Raw genomic sequence first — 16314 nt, forward strand, 5'->3', positions numbered from 1 at the left:
AGATAAGGGGCCCAATCTAGCCTTGCATCTGCCAAAATTCTTTTCCATGATGGCTAAGAAAGAAAAAGGCCTAAAATCCTATGAAAGAGGAGATGCGCATTCTACAGTTAAGGCTTTTGCAAGCACAAAACAAACATTAAACCCCTCGGAAAAGCTTTCTCATTGAATGAAGCCTTTGCCTCTGGGATTCTCAATGGACGTGCTCTGGTAGGAGAAGAATCTTAAGTCATTGCAGATCATGCTCTAGGCCAGGAACCTACCAGGTCTTAAAATATGGCTATACTGATCTTGCTAAGTATTTGTCTCACTGGAAACTCCTATTTCCATGACAGCGTGCCTTGAATCTGGATGGCCAAGTTCACCTGGACCAAGGTAGACTCTAGCTATTTAGTCTGCAAAGTCCCCAGCATTATCATCCACAGTAAAGTGAAACTGACCCAGCACCGGCAAAGGAAGCAAACCAATTAAAACAGGTTTCCATTCTGGCCTCTCCTCTTTGTAACTTGTTTCTAATGATCCAATAACTGAACTCACCTTTGGATGATCTGGGCATATACCTCCCTAGAACAAAAAGTACAAATGGGTCCTCTTTTACCATCTATGATGCAAGTTTATCATTTCAAATGAACAACTTAACTATTACCAGAAGGGCTAAACACCAATGTTCTAAAGCTAAAGTTGTTATTTTTGGTAAATGCTTCCACTTCCCAGCTTTTAGCTGACTTGTAAATTAAGTAACAATCCCATATGACAAGCTGTTTCCTTTAGTTACCATCACAGAGAGTTCACCAGGAACCAGGATCAAAGCTAGGTAGTCTGTAAGGGATCTGCTGAAGGTTTTCTTTCTTGGCCAAGCCCACTGACTGCTTTTAGCATTTTAAACTTTGTTCAGTTCCACCATATTGAGTGGGACTTGGGAACTCAGTCACTGCCCCATCTATCTGTGTACTGGAGCAGATGCAAACGAGTTTCTGAGAGTTCTGGCCCTCCCACAGCAGTCTTCCCTGGGTGAAGCCCAGAGTGAGATGGCCTTCCAGCCTGTTCTGAAATAACCGGAGACTTGAAATGGGGAATGGAAAAAGCATGATGTAGTTAAATCAGCCACTTCAATCCCAGTAAGAATCCTGCTACCTTAAATTCCTTAGGTCCTGTGCCAATGGAGGCAATGGTGAGAAAAGGGGACGAGCAAGAATCTGTGGAGCCCAGCTTACCCCTACATGCTGGCCGTGGGCTCCTTGACATCCACAAGAGGGTGGCAGCCTACCTTCACTTCACCTACGGTCCAGGCAAATCCAGGATGTACAATATTAAACTCACTGTCATTCTCATGAGTGAGCGAAGAAACCACATTCAGGGAGGAATGCTTGAAGAATATTCTTCCAGATAATCTAAAACATGTGCTTACTTTAAGGCAGAGCAGCAGGGAGCTAAACTTCATACTGACCACCCCCAGAAGCAGTTTCACTAAAGTTCTTTGGTGGAGTGCCATCAGAGTCTATCAATGATTATCTTTAAAAAATTATACGCTTGTAATAAGATATTGTTGAAGGCGTCACTCAACGGATCATACAAATTCTTCTATGAGGGTTCCTGAAAGAAATGCTCATGTTTTCCTTAAGCAGTTGGTTTTACTTTATCTTATAGACATGGGGGACTGAGGAACAGTTTCCCTTTTCTCACTGGCTGTTAGGGAGCTCATACAAAATTTTATGTTCCCATATAGCACGCGTTACCACAATATGCATTTTTAGTCTCATAGTAATTTTATTTTGTCCTCCCCTTCCTTATTTTTCTTATTTCTTATACATTTTATTTTCTTGTTTATCTTATTTTGCCTCACCTTACATTTATTTTATCCTCTAGTTAGCATCACAGAGAGTTCACCACATTTTACGCTTCCTTATACGTCTACTTAAATCCTTTTTTGAACATGGATTAGAAAATGATGCATATTCCCCGTTTCTAGAGGAAACTTCAGTGTCTTGATCTGAAATAAGGTTTTTTAAAACATATGTCAAACTACTGTGAAACCCCTAATATTAAAGGACATTCTAAAAAGTTAAGCATAAAAGCTCACTGGTTATTATTATCTTCCCAAATACCACAAGAAAAGTCAAAATATGGCATTGGGTAATATTTCTCTAAGTGGAATTCCTTTTCTATACCTGATGGGGATTATTATCCAGGTGGTGCAAGTATTCCCCACTAAATAACACCGAATCAAATACTGATTGAATGTTATTCCTTTTTCAATTTTCTTCTGATCCTTCCAATGACTTTAGAGGAAAAGTCTTAGTTTGATGTCAATGAATAATCAACATTTCTCAAATGCTTGCTCATCTCCCTTTTAATGATATAAATCTAAATTTTAAAAGCAAGTATATTTAAAGAAAAATATTAAGTAAATGGTAATATAACTGGTATTGTAACCTGACAAAACCACGATAAGTGCAATGATCGAGATACGGGAAATATCAGTGAAACCTCATGCTTCCCTTTCTATCCCACATTTAGCCAAGAGCAGGCAGTGATCAATTTTCAGAGTTTATTAACTCTACTCTGAGCACCTTGACATGATCAAAATGGACTTCATCCTCCAAGGAAGAACTGACAAAATGATTTAATATCGGAAGGATCTTGTTCAAAGGCCATCCCACCTCCACTGCTGGGGAGAGTTTCCTTACTGAGAACATTCACCACTCAAGAAAAGGAACAAGTCATTCCAGGAAATACTGTTAGATCCAGTTTCCTGTCCAGCTATAATTTTAAGATTAACTCTTCTCAGTCTGACCCCAAAACCATATTTAATGGAATCTATTAGAGGTGTTTATCCGAATTCACCAATAGTTCAAAGTTGTCATTTGGAAGTGGGATAAAGAGTCACTCCCTAAACTCACCGAAGGAGTTAAGACCAGAAATATTAGAAGAGATTCCTACTGAGGTCATTTGGAGTTTAAGGGAATTTTTGGTTTGGGTTTTCTCCTAGTTTTAATTACTTATAAAAGCTCCTGAATGTCAAGAACAACAACGACAAATGTGAAAAGTTAACTTCCCCAAGATGTTTATTCCGAAGAAAAAGTTTGTTCCTTGCAACTCTTATGCAGGAGGGGATTAAAACTAGATATTATATGAAACAGAAAGGGAAACCCAAATTACTCAAGCACAAAACAACAGCTGCACTCAAAGGCCCGCCAGAGAGACAACTTATCTGCTTAGTCAGAATCTGTTTCATGGATCCCAGATCAGCTCTGGGGATACCGAAGTCAGTTCTACTCCCATCAAAAGCAATTAAATGGACCATCAAGACCAAACTCAAGACTTCATTTTGTTTGAAAGGCCTGAACCTCCGGTCCTCCCAGTCACCTGTTAATTATCCTCCCACAAAGTGCTTTGCCGTTTGCACAGATCACTAAGCAACAGACAAAACTAAGCAAATTAATATAGCAAGGAGAGATAAGAAATGCCACATTGCACTCTGTTTCTAATGTGTTTCCTCTGGTCATGGCTGACCCTGAGAACCAGCACCTCAGATCATTCCTGTATGTGCATAAAGAATGGGTCCTAATACAGACAGGTTTTGGTTACTTTCACAATAAAGAAAACAGAAAGGACAAATCAGAAACTAATGAAGATGGTAACTTCTGGCAGAAGTGAGACTTCTCTTAGTAAATTGTTTGATACAGTTTTGACTTTTGGACCACGTAAATATTTTACATATTAAAAGAATAAAATTAAGTAATAAGCATGAGGGAAAAAGCAAATCCTGAAGTTTAATGTGAACAGAAACATATGAACCTAGCTATATATAATAATTATTACATTATCTGCACAAGAAAGTGAAGTCATTCAAGTGACTTTTGGATACAGTTCTCTGGCTGTTTACCTTTTCCTGGATATAGTCAAAAGACAAAGAGAACTGAAAAGAAATCCTGAACTTTACTTAGTACGTTTATTGTTAGCCATATCGGTGTTGTAAATCTGTAAGCAAGGTTCTCACTAAGACAACAGGGAAACAAACATGCAATGGAGAAAGGAAGGAAGTGCCCTGAGATGTAAACTGAACGTATCACTATGACCTCCAGGTTTTAAATTTCTTAGTTCTTTCCACTGAAAGTGTCTGGAAGCTGTGACAGTCCTAGCAATGAGCACGCTTTATGCCCAGATCTTGGTTTCTAAATGCCATTTCTCCACCAAAGGGAAGCAGGGTTTCTTAGAGACCATGGCAGGGAAAGGACAAGTTGAGCCTGAACATCTTACTGTGTCAGAAAAGCAAAGAAATAGCCAAAAAATGTTGAAGACATGATAAAAGGACCTAAGAGCCATCTTGAAAAGGTTCCCATTTACCAAGTTTGGGATAAGTGGAGCACTAAAAAGAATAATGAATTTAGTGGACTATAGCAATCAATTACCAAAAAAAAAAAAAAAAAAAGATCCATGAGTCTGAAGTGATACTAAAAGGCAAGGGGCACATGGGTTTCTTCTTCATAAAAGAATGCAAGTTAATAAATGTAGAAGGAATGACAGAATTTAAAAATCAATATTCTTCAATGACCAATGTAAAAACAGATTCAGGTAAGGACTGTCAGTATACGAATAGATGCTAAAGCCACTGGGTGACAAGTTATTGGGGACAGAACACTCCTGTGGTCCTAAGCACCATGCCACTTATTGCTCATTAATTACAAAATAAAAAATAAAAAAGGCCTTTATAAGAGAAATCTGGCAGATTTTACCTTAACCAAACTTACTTAAATGTTTGTGTCCATCTCCCCCTCCCCCAAATTCATATGCTGAATGCTAACCCTTATGTGATAGTATTAGGAGAAAGGGCCTTTATGAGGTGAGTAGGTCATAAGAGTGGAGCCCACATGAATGGGATTAGTGCCTTTATAAAAGAGACACCAAAGAAGTCCCTGTCTTCTTAAGGTCATATGATGACAAGGCAAGAAGACAGCCATTTGTGAATCAGGAAGTGGGCTCTCTCCAGACTGAATCTTCCAGTGCTTTGATTTAGGGCTTCTCAACCTCCAGAACTGTGAGAAATAAATGTTTGCTATTTAAGCCAGTTTATGGTATTTTAGTTATAACAGTTTATGGTATTTTAGTTATAACAGCCCAAACAAAGACATTGATAATGGAACAAAATTATTACTTGCCTCCTGGTGAAATACAATAGAAAGTATACATCACCTTTGTGGTATTCTTGACAAAAATGTCTGATTTAATTTAGTCATGAGGTGACAATTAGACAAATTCAGACTGAAAAATTCTACAAGACAACTGACCTATACCCTTCATTATCAATGATAAATTTCTTGGATATGATAATGATATTATGATGAGAACATCCTTGTTCTTAGGAGATACATAGTGAGATGTTTAGGAGTGGAATATCATGATGTATATAATCTATTTCTTAATGGTTCAGGAAAAAAGTACATACCCACCATTCATACATATGTATAGATTTAAGTCAGAGGTTCTTAAAAATAAGCACCCTGGACCAGAAGTACCAGCAGCAGCATCACTTAAGAAACTTAATGTAATAAAATGTTTACAACTGGTAAATATAGGTGAGGGGTATATGATGGGCATTCATTGCACTATTTTTAACTTTTCTATAGGTTTGAAATTTCCCAAGATAAAAGGTTGAGAATAGAGAGAATAAGTCTTAATCCATTATCTTTTCAGGAAATCTAAACCATGGTTCTTCTTAAAATTGTTGGTTCTTGAATGTACAAAAATGTTGGGGAGTGCTAAATTAGATCGATCCATGTCCTTGGTCCACGTGCAAGGTGGAACTAAGACATCAGCTGCAAAGGTATTAGGTCAGAGAGGCTGGCTATGTGAAGGAAATAAAATGGAACAACTCAGGCTCCGCCATATGAACTGCTGCCTTTGTTGTTCAGGCTGTTTTCCTTGACAAACGCGAGTTATACCAACATGAGTATAAGGCTTTGGAAGAGCTCATCTTGCATTTCTTCCCTCTCCAGACAATTCTCTGGTCCACCATCTCAGAGAATTTTTTTTTTAACCAGACTTCTACCCGGAGGTCATTTCCAAGCTAATTGTAATGGAAACCATAATTACCCCATCCCTCACTGAGGCCCTTCTAATTAAAGGGCTTCCTTAAGGAATGTATTTGGCCTTAAAGGAGCAAAGAGGATGATGCAGAATTAAGTGACTGCTATAAAATCTCCTGAAAAATGTAGGTGACCCAGGAGTTATTCAGGCTGTCTCCGGCTCAGAGAAGGGCCAGATGCTCCCAAGCATTCTCACTTTGTTAAATGACGGTGAATGGCAAAGATCATGGAAAGGCTGATTTTTGGCATTTTGCCTCCTGGTTAAACCTCTCCCAGAAGCCAGGCTTCTGAGTCTCAGAGCTAGAACCGTACGTGGGTTTATGTAAAATCATGAATAAGACTAAACAGATCACCTTGCCCACTATGACTAGACAAGATACCCAGGTTCCTAGAGGTCATCTATCTTGCCAATTGTTATTCATGCTTGTCGTCAGTACTGCCTTATGGTCTGTAATGCACTTGCTTACAGCCTCTGGATTAGGAAGCAGCAACGTTTTCTGGGAAGAAAAAGTATTTTAAGCTGGTTGTCAATAGCTGGAGTTTGATATTAATTTCTATAAAGCAACCCCAGCTCTGTCCCCTACATGAAAGACCTTGGCAATATCTATCAAAGTTGACAATGTACATATCCTTTGGCCTGGCAATTCCAATCTTAGAAGTTCATCCTACAGATATGCATGCATGTGCAAAAATGTAAGTGCAAGAATGTTTGTCACAGCATTATTTGAAAGAGCAAAAATACTAGGGGAGGGATGAGTATTTACAGAGGACTGGGTAAGTAAATTATGTTATATTCATTCGATGGAATACCATGCTGGTATTTCAAAGATTGATGCAGGTCAGCATGTTCTGAAAGGGAAAGATAAGATATAGAGTTAAATCAATTTTTTTTTTTTTGTAAATAAGACATTACATAAACATATGTATGCATGATTATAAATGTATAAAGATATATTATATATATTCATATTCCAGGAGGATGTATGGTTATCGAGTTATATCTGTTATATCCTTTAGTACATCTTAAAAATTTTAAACCACGTACATGTAGTTCTGCTTTTATAATTAAAAAAAGGGGGAGGTCCTCTTCTTTTAGGAAAAGTCTTGGCAGCTTCAGAGGTCACTCCACCTCAGGCCAGGCCCTATCAAGTAAAGACTTTAACTGAATCAGCAATTAAATTGCTGGATGTGAGCTAATCTAGTTTGCTATCTCAAAATATATATATTCTTAGTGAAACAAATGATTTGAACATGGGTCAGGGCAAGGCCAACATTCAAAACTTCTTTGCTGCAAACCCTCTGCTGGTGCCAGCCTCAGGCTAGAGTCAGAACATTTGAGTGGAAACATTTTACAGGAAAGAAAACTGATGCCAGCTTGGTCAGCAAGGTCCCTGGCTTCTCCAGGGAATTCTTTCCAGTCCCTTAAATTGTGTTCAGGGTAGGGTTTGCACAGCTATAAAAGTATACTCTCCCTTTGTTGAAGGAAAAGTTTAGCAAAACTATGCAGCTACAAGAAGACACTAATGGCTTTTTCTCAAAGCCTGAGAGAACAGTGCTTTGGCCTTCTGGAAAATCCCAAATTTGTGATTAATGAGAAAGATAGCTTAACTTGAGATTCAAAAGTCTAAACAAATGTATTAGCAGTCTATTAACTTGCAAAGGATATGCAGTACACGTCGAAATGTAAGTGAAGGTCCTGGATGAGGATTCCGCTTTGTCATTAAAGACCCACAGAGTTACAGGAATCAAGCTTATTTTCAGGGGTGCAGTGAAGGACATGAGTTATGTTGTGGGGCTTCCTATGTATTATCTCCTAGTTGGACTCTTTAACAGCTCCAGAGTGATCTCCCTGCCTCCATTCTTGACACCACTTACCTCTATCTCCTACCCACTGGCCATCTGCAGCCTATGTCATGTTACTAAAACACCTGTTTAAAACCACTTTCTGTTTAAAATCCTTCTGACACCCTCAAGATGAAGGCCCGACTCCATCCCATATAAGGCTTTTTGTTCCTATGGCTCTTTCCAACTGCCTACCTATATATCTCATACTTCACTCACAACTATATCTTGGCATCCCCTGAACTTGCCCCCCTACCTTGGTCCTTTGCATATGCTATTCCCTGTCTCGACTGCCCTTCCCTGTCATGTCTACCTGACTCCTCCTCTTTCTTCAAAGCTTGATGAGAATCTCTGGGGACCTCCCTAATCTCATCTCTCTCAGATTCTCTCCATCCGGGACAATGAGGAGTCCCTCTTCAGTGTACCCAATGCCATCCAGTTACACATATCACAATTCTCTCTTAGCCCTACGGACGCCAAGTCTCCTCCAATAGCAGAAACCATGACCTTCCACTGTGGCAGCCCCAGTGCCACACAAGCCCTGTGCCAGGTTCACAGTCCAGCACATTTGTAAAAAGAGTAAATGAGCAGAAAAAGAAAATATCCAGTAAGGACGGAGAGGAAAATATGCTCTCCTTTCATCTCAGAAATCACTACAAGTAAGTGAAAGGTGCAGAGCACACAAAAGCCCACATCTTTGGCTCTTCACAGGGCCAGGGTTAAAAGGTCTTTCCAAGGCTGCTTCCATCACTCCAGAAGCGAGGCAGGGGCCACATGGGGCACTACCCCAAGCCGCAGGCCTGTATCAAGTCTGGCCCTTCTCACGGAAGAACTCAAGACTTGAGTGAACCCCATCCACCAAACAGTTCCTTTCCTCAAACCTCTTTTTCTGTTTCATCATTTGTTAACTTCCCAGCATAAATCTGTTTCTCTTTAAAGGGCAGGCAGTCATCACACATACTGGCTTACATCAAAGGCCAGAACGCCTTGAGGAGGCCACCTAGAACTGACACTGGCGGCTTGCTCCTGCAGCTCCTGACACTGACCCAGGAGCGTCCTAGCTTCTGACTCACCAGGCACTAGCTCTTGCTCTCTGATCAGGAAGCTCTGGGCAGGCGTCTTTAGGTTCCAGGGGCCTGACTGCATATCTGTTCTGATCCAACAAGAGCTTCGAACCTACATAGAGTACAAGGTATAGGGAGGTTTCTAAAGTACCTGAAATGGCCCTGAGCTGCAAACAGGCCCTGAGCTTCTACTCAAGGCATTCTGGCAAAGTTCTGGTCCCTGTTCATTTCCACGTATTTCATAATGGGAGTGATTTCTACAGCACCTAAACTCAATACTTTAGAAAGATGTTGTAAGAATAATTGGTATATGTAGGTTTCAATGGAAACACTTAGCTCCCTAGCTCTACCCATTAAGAGAAGGCTCACCATTTCGAATAGTTAGTACTTTAAGTTACCCGGAAAATAAGTGAAAAGAAGAAAGTGTTAAGTAGGTAAAATCTTGTCATTGTTTTTTTTTTTTTTACACCTACAGCACCTAGTTTTCCCAGGTGGTCTCCCATCTAAGTACTAACCAGGCCCAACCCTGCTTAGCTTCCGAGATCAGACGGGATTGGGCTTGTTCAGGGTGGCATGGCTGTAGACCTGTCACTGTTTTTATTTTCTCTATACTTTTGTGTTCCATGGCTAATTTACTGCTAAGTCCTGCCAATTCTCCCTCCAATGTCTCAAGAAACCAGCTCCTCACCTTTTCTTTGATCTCAGTGAAGCACTGTCAATCTGTTGCCCTAGTGTCAAAAGTGGCATGCCTCTGGGAAGGCCAACTGGTCAGGAAGAAAGAGATGGTGCCTAGCACTGAATGCTCCTCAACTGGGGGGTGATTTTGCTTCCCAGGGGACATTTGGCAATGTCTGGAAACATTTTTGGTTGTCACAATTGGGGAGAGCAGGTGTTACTGGCATGTAGTAGGTAGAGAGTAGGGACACTATTAAATGTTCTACAACACACGGGACAGCCCCCTTCCCAACAAAAATTATCTGGCTCAAAATGTCAACAGTGCCAAGGTTGAGAAGCCCTACTTCAAGCCCCTGCTGTAATTCTCTTGGCTGCCATTAGCTTCTGAATCACTTCTTAATTCCAATTTTCTGACACAGGAACAGAGGTCACAGACTAGAGAAATGAAGGGAAAATTAACTCAGCATGGCGCCGGTTCCGCCATGTATTGTTAATAGGGAAAGTACCTTGAATTTATTGCGTGATTTGGGAGATTCAGGGGCAAACTTTAATAGCCTCATTTTTACAATGTGGTCAGAGTTAGGAGGCCTAAAGGAACATCCTGGAATAGGAAGGGCAAGTTGAATTAGGAAACCTATCCCCATAGTCTTTCCTTCTGAGTAAACAGTTTGAAATCACCCATACTTTTGGAGCTATCTGCTTTGATTTTAAGCACAGTCATCTTCACAGCTCTAATTCTGGGGCCATGTTTGCAACAACCATGAACCAAGAGTATACACCTCTCAGGATCCCATAGCCCCAATGTTAAAGACTAGTCTAGTACAATCACTGCAATGATGAAATAGATAAGCAAGGAACCTATTACTACCATCACTTAAAGGGAAGTTTGTAAATCATTTATTTTTCACATATAAATCACAGCACATGCACTTGTTTTTGATAAGCTTTCTTGAGTGGAAAAAGTTGAAGTACACCAGGTAACTGGGAATTACATGTTTTATCCATCCCCGATCTAGTTATCCACATCACTGATGAATGCTTAAAGAGTTACTCCCAAGCTTGTAAAATACTTTTATGAACATGTCACAAGGCATCTGTGGTGCTACTTGCTTTATTTCTTGGGAAACATGGGGGTGAGGGTATGGGGGAGGAACTGCCAAAATTTGGACATGCCCGTTGAAGTATGTCACACATGAAATTTCATGCACCATGTGTGCTGAGGCAAAATAAACAAACAAATATATAAATAATTTGAGAGCTGTGGTTCTAATACAGAACAAAGAAGGCCTAAAGTAATATTAGCTGTAAATGGAAGAAGCTAGGTCAAAATGGAAAGTTCCAGAATCAAGTCCCAGTCTTTAAGCAAAGCCACAGGCCAGGACACTGAACCACATTACAGAGAGATAGATTGACAGAGAATGAGATAGAGATAGAGATAGATAGAGATAGAGATAGATGGAGATGGAGAAAGAGATAGAGATAGAGATAGAGATAGAGACAGAGCTAGAGATAGAGGGAGAGGGGGAGGGAGAGGAAGGAGGAGGGGAAGGGAGAGGGAAGGCGGAGGGAGGGAGAGGGAGGGTGAGAGGGAAGGAGGAAGGGAGGGAGGGAGAGAGGGGAAAGGAGGGAGGAAGGGGGGAGGGTGGGAGAGGGAAGGAAGGAGGGAGGGAGGGCACAAGCAAGCGTACATGCAAGCACCTGTGATGGTTAATTTATGTATCAACTAGACTGGGCCACTAGGTGCCCAGATATTTGGTTCAACATTATTCTGAGTGTCTGTGAGGATACTTCTAGATAAGATTAACACGTGAATTGGCAGACTGTGTAAAACAAATTGCCCTGTTGAAGGACTGAAGAGAAAAAAAGGCTGCGCATGGGAGAATTCACTCTCTTCTTTTCTTTGAGCTTGGACATTGGTCTTCTGCTTTTGAACTTGGACTTGGATTGGAATTACACCATCGGCTCACCTGGATTTCCAGCTTGCCGACTGCAGATCTTAGAACTTTTCGGCCACCAAAACTCCACAAACCAATTCCTTATTATAAATCTCTTCATACATTTGTTCTGTTTCTCTGGAGAACCCAGATAATACAGAGCCCAAATCAATGACTTTTGCAGGTCACAGAGAGAGTCTATCACCTTTGAGATTATGCATTGGAGACCTCTGGACTCTTACTGGAACTTAACTCACTAGCCCTTGTGTTAGAAGGCCTGGAGGAAGTGATGTTCTAGAAGCTTCGTTCATATTAATGATAATAATGTCCAATGAGTTTGTAGGAAATTGCCTCCTTTCATCAAAGATAAAACAAATCCTTCTACAGTTAAAGAAAAATGTTTAAACCTGCATTTAAACCATTTCCCTGGAGAAAAACAGGAGAGTTCATTTATTATGTAGGACAACAAAAGAGGGAAGGGAGAAAAAGAAGCAAAGCGGGGTCTAGGGAGGATGACACTTCTCAGTTTCCTTTTAATTCTCCAACACTCACTCCTAAAACTGAATCCTATCCTTCTCCTGCATGAGTTCTGTACTCTCAAGCACAATCCCCTTATGACAAAGCCAATCGTCATGACTGCACCGAGTCCTGCATGAGCGAACCAGAATCCACTCCAGATGAATAAATACATTAGCTGGGACAAAAGACAAAAACTACAAGAGAAAAGAATAAAATGTCAACATATTAAACACATTAAAATCAAAATAATATTTGCTACCACTGCTTGAGTACTTACTTTGTGGCAAGCACCAAATGCTTAGAATAGTATCTGGGGCTTAACAGTTCATGCCACATACATATTAGCTATTTTTATTATTTAATCTTGTTGCAAGTTAAAGGGAAAGAAGAGGCAGGCATCCGAGCTGCTTTTTGAAGAATGAACTGGATTTTATCGAGCAGGTCATGAGTAGAATGAGGTAAGGCATCCAAGACTGAGCAAGAGGCAAGGAAAGCCCAGTACACTTGGGGAACTACAAGTTTTTTCATCACTATAAAGTATGAAGCCCTGGAGGCCATTAAGGAGGGTAGGGGAACAATAGGAGATGGTGAGTCTCGAGTCATATGGGCTGACAGACAAGTAGAGAACTAACTATAATACAGGTGATAGATGCCATCACAGAGATCTATAAAGCCAGGTGATAACTAACTGCACAGTGGATGGAGGGTTTCTTAGAGTAGGTGATATCTGAAGGGACAATGTATTCAGCTTACTTTTAAGCACAACTTCACCAGACAGAGAAGGGAAGGGCATGCCTGGTAGAGGAACCAGCATGCACACCAGGCTCAAAGGTGTGACAGTAGGTGGTGGCTTGAGGATCTTTGGAGTGGATCAATGTGGTAGTGTAGTGCTAAGGTGAATGCAGGAGACAATGACAGAAAGCTAGATGAGGCTCAGTGGTGTGAGGCTTTGAAGTCCATGCCAAAGAGTTTGGGATTTAGTCTATCAACAATGAAGGTTTGTGTGTAGGGCAGTGACATGAACAACTGGTGGTGTAGAAAGGTTGTCCTGGGGGCTGTGTAGCAGGGTGAGACTGGAGGTTGGTGGACAAGTTAAGGGGAAATGGTTGAGAAATGCCAAGGCTTGTAGCCTGGGTAAATGAGTCAGTATGACACTGTTATTGGAGATAACTGGAGCATAAGAAAGCAGGAAGAACAAGTTAAAAGCTCTAATATTTGTTGAATGAATGAGTTAATGAAAGAATGGGTGGATAGAGAGGGTAGCAGGAGAGGACAAAGTGGAAGGGAAACTGGTAGAGGTCAGAGGACGAGTTTGGTTTTGAGCCCATGGAACTTGAGACAGGGAAAGACACCACTGGTCGACTGATGAGGGTAGGAGATGTCTGATGTGAAAACCGTCGTTTGCTGGACTCCACCTTTCCAGAGAAGTTACATCTTCCACAGGGAAAAGTTATTGGGGAGGAGCTTTCTGCAATTGTCTCTTTTTGGCTTCCAGCAGGGGGCAGCAAAAAAAGATGGTTCAGAAGAAAGAACTTGGCTAAGTGGGTGTTTCAAGTCCAAGGGCTCTAGAAGCTGCTCTCACAGGTATGGAATTCAACCACATTGCCCACTGTGGGGAAGCTCTGTTTTGGTCTAAGAAGAAAGTGATGAACAAAATGACATGGAGACCAATTCATCTTTCAAGTAGATTGTTTGAGATCTATTTTGTCTGGTTAAGAATGGAAATTCCACTTTTATTCCGAGGAGATCTTCTGATGCAACAAATTCAAAGATGAGGTTTCAACAAGAAAAAAAGAAAAAACAATAGTGATATCACAGTGATTTTTTAAAAAATCATTGTTGGGGGTGGAGAGGATGGTCTTATCCTCATTCAAGGAATAATTCCTAATCACAGTCTCTGAAGACAATACATGGCCTTGAGCAAATTATTCTCCTTTTTTTGGGTGGGGGGGGAGGGTGGTAAAGTATTTCTTTATGTCTTCATGTGTAAAATGAAAGAATTTAATTAAATAACTTTGGATTAACTATCAGGGCTGAGGTTTACGATAAGATTGTGATTAGGGACACATAAAAGAAGAAAATGTCTTAATAAGCACTTTTTTGCTTCCTGTTTGAGCCTTTCTTAGTAAACTAATAAATCACACTTTTCTTGGAGAGAAAAATCTTGGAAATGACCCATTTCACCAACAGGAGAGCATTTCCTGTAATTCACATGTGGTAGAGTTAAAAAAGATCTCTTGAATCTAGCTCAGATAGGTCAGGGAGAAATTCAAAATAAGTATTTATTTTTCTGATCAAAGCCAAACAATCAGACTCCAAATCAAGAGGTCACAGAAAAGCCACAGAATCTTTCAAGTGGCTGGTGGCGAGCTGGCACACCCGAAGACCTCTCCCAGGGGAAGGAAGAAGCAAGGAAAGGAGGAAAAGGTGCCTTCCTCCTCCAAGAGAGGAGAGCTAGAGATCTATTGGTCAAACTCTTTACAATTTTTTAGGAGCAGAGCATCCTTTCGGCCTAAAGAGTACATTGATTGTGAAGGACAAATACTTTCAACGAGAAACTAAGTAGGGCATTTAGTCTGACAACAGGATAAGGCTATCTGAAATGAGGCCCTCCTCCGCAAATCCCACAGTCTGAGTCAGAGCTCCAAGAGGTTGATCAGTGGCTGAAATACGTAGGTATAAATTTCTCCCTCCCTTTCTCCTCTAGGTAGTGTGAGCCCTGGCCTCCGCTCAGTGAGTGCAGACCCGAAACGATCAGAAAGCAGTAAGTACTGGTTTGAGGAGCTAGAGCAAAGAGCAATCAGCTAGAGTCTGAATAATTGTAGAATATCTTCCTGGGAAAAATGCGATTGAAAATTTGGTCTGAAGAGTGAAAAGGAGTCCTAAACATGAAAGGCAGAACAATGACACTTACAAAAGATAACAGAAGGTGAAAGGAAAAACTTAGGATGAAAGCTTCAGGGTGGTGAAAGATTTCTTCTTATGACACAAAAGCATCAACCTTAAATGAAAAGTCTGACGAATCTGACTTCATTTTAACATTAATAAATAATTCTATTTATATAAAGCTCCCAAAGAAGCAAAACTAAACCATTGTTTAGGGAAGCACATGTAGATGGAAAATTCTCGAGGGAGGCATGGAAGTAATTGCCATAAATATCAGGGTGATGGTTCCCTTTGAAGGAGACCAGGGGTTATGCCAGGGAATGAGTACACGGGAGGCTTTGGAGTCTGACGAAGGTCTACTTCTTGATTTAGATGTGGTTACATGGGAGTTCACTTTACAATAATGCATTAACTTGTAATTTATGTCTTACATACTTTTCTGTATGTATGTATATACTGGACATAAAAGTTTTAAGAAAAAAGTGAAGAGGAAGCAGACAGCTGAACTGACAGGACACAGGAGGGTGCCCTAAGAACATATGACCCAGAAGAACCTACCCGCAGGTTGAAGAAGAGCTAGTAGTAAGCATGAAAGAAAGCATGCTTGTCTTCTGCCCATGATGATCAAAAAATTCAGACAAGGGTCATTCAAACAAACTGTAAAAAATGAAGTATTATTAAAGAATTATTATTAACTTTCAAGATGTAATATGGTATTTGTTGTGTGTGTGTTTAAAGAGTCCTTATCTTTTAGAAATACATACCAAAACATTTATGATGGAAATGATATAACATCTGGAATTGCTTCGAAATAAGCTGGGGAGGAGGGGCTGGGGTAGAGAGATACAGATGAAACACTGCTGGCTGTGAACCACTGAGGCCATGCGATGGACACATGAGGGTTCATTATTAATATTCTCTCTACTGTGAAATCTTAAGTTTGGGATTTAACATCTTTTTTTGTTTCTTTGTTGTTTTTTTTTTTTTAAATAAGGCAAAGGAACATTATCTTGGAAAGACTCTTACTGGTTGTTCAATAGCTGGGAAGTACTTCCTGGCACCAAAAATGACCATATTTCTTAACATACAGAGTTTCTCATGTGTCTGCATGGGCACTGCTTAGCTCTAATCCCCACCTAGACCAAGAGTCAGCGACAATACTCCATACCATCTTTTCAACAACAGAAATAAATTGTTATAATTTATTTAAGAATTGTTCTAATTCTTTCCTCTTATAATTTCTTGATAAGAATCTCGAAATGCCTCTAATGATTAGGGCCTCAGAATGGGATGAACCAAGTGATATTAAAA

At 40.3% G+C, this 16314-nt stretch overlaps 1 protein-coding gene, 1 long non-coding RNA gene and 1 other non-coding gene across 5 annotated transcripts in view; 1 reads left to right on the forward strand and 2 right to left on the reverse strand.

Moving 5' to 3' along the window:
* NXN (nucleoredoxin) overlaps positions 1-16314 on the reverse strand; it is a 142663-nt gene that overhangs the window by 47795 nt on the left and 78554 nt on the right. The gene's annotated exons all lie outside the window — the stretch shown is intronic.
* On the reverse strand, positions 9456-9574 carry LOC111739509. Its single transcript, XR_002780279.1, has one exon. It is a non-coding gene; the product is annotated as a 5S ribosomal RNA (ribosomal RNA).
* LOC111739420 lies at positions 13478-14874 on the forward strand. Its single transcript, XR_002780252.1, has 3 exons — positions 13478-13488; positions 13613-13701; positions 14825-14874. It is a non-coding gene; the product is annotated as an uncharacterized LOC111739420 (long non-coding RNA).

The sequence above is a fragment of the Pteropus vampyrus genome, unplaced genomic scaffold (assembly GCF_000151845.1).
Source record: "Pteropus vampyrus isolate Shadow unplaced genomic scaffold, Pvam_2.0 Scaffold50, whole genome shotgun sequence".
Lineage (NCBI taxonomy): Eukaryota > Metazoa > Chordata > Mammalia > Chiroptera > Pteropodidae > Pteropus > Pteropus vampyrus.